Raw genomic sequence first — 7,349 nt, 5'->3', positions numbered from 1 at the left:
GTAGGGAATGTTAATGTATACAAGTTGGTTCTTTGAAGAGATTCCCAAAATTGAGAAACCCTTAGTTAGCTAATCAATGAAAGAAAGAACTCAAATTACTAAATTCAGAAATGAGAGGTCATTTACTATGTCATGCTTATAGAAAAGAAATGGTTTATAAGAAATGTTATGAGTAAATCTATGCCAACAGAGTTGTCAACTATGGTAAAATTGGCACACATTTCTTGAAAAACACAAATCACCAAAACTGATTGAGAATGAACTAGGAAATCATAATATTCTCATAACAAGAGATTGAATTTGTATTTTAGAAAACTACCAAAATATAAATGCCCAGGCCTAAGGGGCTTTGCTGTTGAATTCTACAAATATTTAAGAGGAATGAACACCAATCATTTAATGACTCTTGAATTAAAAAGGGGAAGACCCATATTTCCATTAATTCAATGAGGCCAACAGTATTCTGATACCCAAACCAGACACATATCATAAGAAAACTTTTTATTCAATCTGTGTTAGAAATAACTGGCAAAATTCTCAATAAAAGAATGTTCAACCAAATTCAGAGCCATAAAAAAAGCAGGTATGCTTTATATCCAGGTGAGATTTATTTTAGGAGTAATGGTTTCATTTTCCTTTCAAAAGCATATTTATTTAACACAACAAACCAGTAGATTTAAGGACCCAAACCAGGGCCCCATTATAAATGAAGAAGAAAAAGAAAAAGTATTCAACAAAGGAATGTTTATGAAATGGCCAAATATGTCGGGCTTCTTGTAAGGTAGTGTTGATATGAAATCAGTTATGACATGTTTGATACAGGAAGCAGATAGGCCTTCATTATATTCTCTAACAGGTCGAATTTACTCTGTAGAGTAGTCTCTCCTTTTAGAGTATTCTTCAGTTTCGGTTCTCTTCATCTAACGTATGAATGATTGAAGTTAGTCTCCTTGCTTCAGGTCCCTTTACAACACTTCACAGTCAATTGCAAGATCAGGTTCCAAAAGTGAACAACCATACTACTATGGTCCAGGAAGACATCAATGTTTTATGCTTCTAACATAGCTTCAGATACCTTAGGGTAGCATTTAAATTTTCAGTGATCTGATCCTCTTCCATCTTACTTTCTCATATTCACCGCTAGCTCTCACCCATACTGTTGTCAGCATTCTGACTCTGTTCAATGGTTCATCTCCCTCATCCCCGTTCACAGTGCCACACTCATTTCCATGAATATTACCTCTGGTCATACCCATTCATGTTGGTCTCCATATGTAAAATTTTCCCCACATTTAAAGGCACAGCTACTTCTAATGCTACTTAAGTACTAAATGTCCCAGACTACGAAGATCTCCACTTTCTGAACTCCTGTGCATGTGAGGGAAAATGCAACGTTGAATCAAATTCGAGCTGAGACCAATGACCTGGTTGGGCTTGGGCAAACTCCAAAACACTTCAGAGTATGAGATTTTTGCTAAGGGAAATCTCGAAAAGTCATGTCTAACTACTTGATAGGTTGCAAGTTTGAAATGTCTAGCTTATAACTAGCAGACAACAGGTTCTCTTAAGTGCATTAATTTTTTTTTTCACATGCGCACATGGGATGATCAATAAGTAATTTTGTTTAGATATTTAAATTTTTCCTATTTTCTACCTCATTTATGCTCCAACAGCACCTCCAGCTTTTTGTTAATGCTATGCATGTATCACTACTTACATTGGAATCAATCCAGATTAAAGGTATTCCTAATAACAAGCAAAGCAAATAATAATGTCACCCTCCTTTTGAAAATAAACCTGTTCATGAATGACACTGTATGTATCATGGACAAACTAGTCAAACTACATGAAATTTTACAACCAATATAAAGGTATAGGTACCAAATATTTGTAATATTATGCCTTGAGATTCCAGAATATGGCCAACTCTATTAAATGGAGGTAATCCTCTATATAGTGAATAATATTCATAGCATCTTTCAATTTGTTGAAAACTCCAACTCGCTGTACTCTGAAACATATAATTACTGTTGTGATTGAGTATACCTTGACACAGTTTGTGACCTCAGGAGTAATTACTTAGTTCCCTCCTTTTGAAATCTAGTAGATTAAACGTTGGTACACATATTAGCTCTGAACTCTTGCTCTGAACTCCTAATCTGACTCATAGATTGTCGTGTTTTTGCAGTTTAATATTTTCTATAAAGTGGCTCTTTTCTATTTTCTCGACATTACTTGACTTTGGAAATGAAGCTTAATCAAAGGAAAATAAGTTGTCCTTGCAAGATGTTTTCTTAAGAATAGTATGACATCTTCTTCATAATATTTTCATGACATTTATTACTTCCATATTTCCCAGACTGTAAATGAAAGTATTTAATAAGGGAATAATTAGAGTATAAATAAATATCAAGGGGTATATCTTTATCTTCTTCATTAGTTGAATTTGGCCAAAGGTACATGAAGAGAAGAGATCCATAGAATAGTGAGACAGAGAGAAGGTGGGATGCACAAATAGATAAGGTTTTGCCTCTGGCCTTCTTGGGATTCAATGTGAAAATTATGAAAAGGATGAAAAAATAAGACATTACTACAGTGGATATAGTGAAGACCTAAAACAACCCTGCAGAGGGTAATATCATCAATTCATTGGTATAAGGGTCAACACAGGAGAGTCTGTATAATGGAAGAACACCACAAAAAGAAAGTGGTAGATTTGATGTGACCTACAGAAAGTTATCCTAAACAGAAAACCAAAATGAATTGTGGAGGGAGAGCATGTTTCCAGGTCTGTAGGCCCTGTGGTCATCTGAATGGAGAGTTTCTTTGATATCCTGGTGTGGAACTGCAGTGGGTTGCAGATGGCTACATAAAGATCATAGACCATTGCTGCCAGGAGAAAGCAGTCTGCAGTTTCAGATCGGCAGAGAAAGTACCATTGTGCCATGCATTCAAAGAGGGAAATTATCCTGTCTTTAGAAAAGAAGTTCTCTATTGTCTTGGGGGTCATGGCACAGGAACAACAAGAATCCATCAGGGTAAAGTTACTCTGAAACATTGGGTGCATTGGTGTGTGAGGATGATGCTCTCTGTATATCAATGCCACTCGACCAAGTTTTCCCACAATGATGATAGGACAGATGGTCTGGAACATCAGAAACGAAAGGGTCTTCATCGCTGGGAGATCTGTAAATCCAGTGAGGATAAACCTGTTTTCAAGGGCTGGTTATCCCCAGTCATGTCTACATTCATTGTCTGTTGAGATAGGAACTATCTATATATAAGACAGAGAGGAAGTCTGGGGTTGGTGGATGAAAACTGTTACGTTTGGAATGCATGGGCAGTAGGGTCCTACTGTACAGCCCAAGGAACTGTGTACAACTGGCTCACTTTAGTGTATAATCTAAAATGAAGAACATTGTAAACCATCTATAATGGAAAAAAAAGGATTCCAATTTAAATATATATAGCTTTCCTCTTAAAATTTTCTTCTTACAGTAAAGAGTGAGCTTCTTCAAGCTTCTCCTACTGTCTTATGATAGTAGCACATGAACCTCTAGGGGACACTTGTTAGCACAGCATGTCCATTCCTATGACCTCAACTCTGTAAAAATTCACAAGATGATTTTGATAGTTACAGGAGTGGTGCCCATAGTTGCAAAGGTTTGTGTTTATGAATTTATGCAAATATAGTGTATACATCGACATAATGATGCTCGCTTCACTGTGTCCACACAATTGCACTTTAAATGTTTATGTTAGACATCCTTAAAATGAATTTAAAATCGCTTTTTGTGTATATACAAACTTTTGCATTGAGCAAAAGTTTTTCACATACTCTTCCCACTGGGGTAAATATTTTAAAATCATCATGCAGTAGATATGTTTAATTTGCATTTTAAGAATTGTTTGAAGTTATTAAGGATTAATGAGAGTACTGTTCAGTTTTGAGGAAAGTCAACTCAGAGAACTCAGGAATAAAATATGCATTAATGGTCACCTCTTTATCGCTTTCCCAGTGTCATACCCATTTCCAGAAACATTGAATCTCTCATGCCATTATTCCTATTGAATTTTGCCCAGATAGCTATACCTTTTCTTCCTTTATCTAAAGCTTGGTGTATACATAATGCTACTTAATAAATGTAACTGAATGTCTCTGGTCATACTAACTGCCACACTCTAGACTCTCCAGCATGTCTTATATACACAACACAATCTATGATGGCTTAAGTCTAATCTGCATTGCCTTTTGCCATATGTGCTCATATTTTTCTTGTTGTATACTAGCACTTTATGGTTAACTGTAACTTTTATTTCCTATAACAGTTGTACAGTGCTATGGGGATTAGGCAATACTGATTGTAGTCCTACCTCTATCTCAGTGACATGAGATGGCTTACCTTATTTGCTGTGTCCTGCCAATGTTACTTAATGCCTTCTTTGGGAGTCCTTCCAGTGATCCTTAGTGACCACTTCCACAAAATCCGTCTGTTAAATGTAAAGGAGATACTTAAAGAGAAGTATTCAAAACATGTCATTTAAAAATTTAAAGTTAATTACAGAAAATATATGAAAACATACAACTCAATGAGAAAAGCACATTCAGATTAAAAAAAAAAGGGAGAGAGCAACTAAAAATATGTTTTTACAAAAGACATCCAAAAAGCCAAGGGACAAATGAAACGATGTTCAACACCATTAATCATTAGACAAATGCAGATCAAAACCATGATGTATCACCTTACACATGTCAGAATGCTTGTCATCAGAAAGACAAGGGAAAAGAAATATTGCCTATAATGTGGAAAACGCAGAATGTGTAGCAAAGTCTTGGCGGGAATGTAAATTGTTTTACTAATGATGGGTGCCAATATCGACTTTCCTCACATAACTAAAAACAGAACCACCATGTGCTCCTGCAATTCCCCTTCTGTATATATACATATATACTCAGAGGAAATGAAAACAAATTATCCAAGTGATATATGCACTCCTGTTATAGCAGCATTATGTAAAGTAGCCAATATATAGAAACTCCTAAGTACACCTGTCAGGATGAATGGATAAAAGAGAATGAACATTCAGCCTTAAGAAGGAAGGGTATCATATTTGTCACAACACGCTGAGATAAGTCAGAGGAAGACAACAACTGCATCTGAAAAAGGCAAACTCATAAAAATAGATTACATAGTGGTTACCAGGGACTCTGGGGTTAGGGAAATAAGAGAGTTAGTGTTTATGAATACACACTTGCAACTGATAGGTAAATAAGTCTGGAAGATCGAGACTGGCTATCAGTTATCCCCACCACAAGAAAGAAATGAGAATTACATGATGTGTTATAGTGCTCACTAATGCTGCAATTGGCAATCACATTACTATTTAGAATTTTGTCAAATAACATGGTATGAAACTTGAACTTATGCAATGTTATTTGCCAAGTGTGTTTCATTAAATGTATATCGTAGAAATTATTTAGGTACCTCTTATCTGAATTGACTTATATAATATTTTTATGTTTCTAAGAAAATTATATAAGGTTTTTCTGAAGTGTATCACAGTAGATTCAGACTAACACATAAAAATAAGGTGACCTTATGCTTAAGTTTTCTAATATTTAGAAAAGAGAAAACCGTTTAAATCTTAAATACATTTCTGAGAACAAATTTTAATTTTCCTTAAGTGGCTATATTCTATCATAATGTAGTGATCTACTAGGACAGTTGAGTGATTTGTATCCTATGCATTTCACGTTGAATATGTTTTGTTTTTCCAGAATCAAATATTAAAATAAAGACCCTGGCTGATAATTTTGTTTGTTTTAAAGTATTAAATGTTAACCACTTCAGTATTCCACTCTAGAAGTTCTTGAAGTATTTAAGACCGTTAACTTAATGTCCTTGCCTGTGTATTTAAGTCTGACTTAAAATCAGAGTAGTTCCGTGTGTTTTGCAGTTTGTATCACATTCTAGATTTCCATAGCCTTCAGCTTTGACAAGAGATAGAAAGAATACTGAGTAACTGAAATCTAAAAACCGCAAAATATTTTAGATAAATAAATATTAGTGTATGCTAATATTAAAATAAAAATATTAGGATACTTCCTTACTGAAATGTCACTGAAAAAAGTTTTATAACACCTCATGTTTGCTTTCTGGTGTTGAATCTCATAGAATTTCAGAATATAAACCTTGCTCTCTAAAACATTTGGGATGAAAAGAATGAAAATAAAGCAAATAGGTTAGAGTTGATAATTATGTTCCTTACAGTGGAAAGTTCAAATTTTCCATCAAGTCCTAGGTGATAGCCCTGCAGCAATATCAGTACATTTCTGTAGAGAGATTCAGTGGCCAATACCCAACAGGATGCACTGGGAGATACTGAGGTCAAGCAAATTACCTTTATTAAAGTCACTAAGATCATTTTATGGTAACCAAATGATTCTTATGTAATTGACCTCATTTTAAACCTCTTTTTCTCATTCGGCATAAGTTCTATCTGAGCAGAAAAGAATCTCATGTTGGCCTGATGTTTTATTGTAGGTTTAATATGGTTTATTAGAATTTTGTGAGGAGACTAGAACTGTTGTAGGATTACCACAGGGTCATCTGTGAGTTAATTGTCCTGATGTTTTTGCAAAATGCCATCAGAAACTCTAATATTATTCCTTAGTCCCATATATAAATTATCTAGGTTGTTCTTCCTTTTCAGTATTCCCCAGCTGCCTTTATCTTTTTTACTCTGTTTTTCTCCACTTCATGCCACTCGTCACTCTTCAGTATATTACATATATATTTGTTCGCACCTTTAGAGCTAGTCCCTCTCTTCTGCTCTCCCGTGATTAGCATATAGCCTTAAAAGGGATAGGACTTCTCTATTATGTTCATCCCTGTTATGTTCAATCCCAGACTTTGATATTATGTGGCAATTTACAGTGGTCAAGAAATATTTGTCGAATGGAAGAAAATCACTATCCCCCTTGATCAATAATTTGAAAATGTCTTTCATTAATTTTCAAACAACCTGTTTTTAATTTTGATATTTCAGATGCTCTCTGTCTTTGTGTATGTGACATACAACCTTGATTTCTGCTTCTTCCCCAGGACATGACCTTTGGCCATGTTTGTTCCATCACTATTCCTGTGTGCACTTGCATCATTAATTTACTCATAAATGTACCTTCAACTAAACACCACTTTCAGCCTCTCTTCTTATCCCAATCTATTCATTCTTTTTTCATATTTTAATGATTTTTATTTTTTCCATTATAGCTGGTTTATGAGTATTCTGTCAATTTTCTACTGTACAGCATGGTGACACAGTCCCACATACATGAATACATCTTT

The 7,349-nt window shown here is 34.8% G+C and overlaps 1 pseudogene; it reads right to left on the bottom strand.

The window, feature by feature from the left end:
* Positions 1 to 2,254: 2,254 nt before the first annotated feature.
* LOC106508016 lies at positions 2,255 to 7,124 on the bottom strand (annotated as a pseudogene).
* Positions 7,125 to 7,349: the final 225 nt, after the last annotated feature.

This window comes from Sus scrofa, unplaced genomic scaffold (assembly GCF_000003025.6).
Source record: "Sus scrofa isolate TJ Tabasco breed Duroc unplaced genomic scaffold, Sscrofa11.1 Contig34, whole genome shotgun sequence".
NCBI lineage: Eukaryota > Metazoa > Chordata > Mammalia > Artiodactyla > Suidae > Sus > Sus scrofa.
Note: the sequence above shows the minus strand (reverse complement) of the source record. Positions and strands in the feature narration are given on the sequence as shown.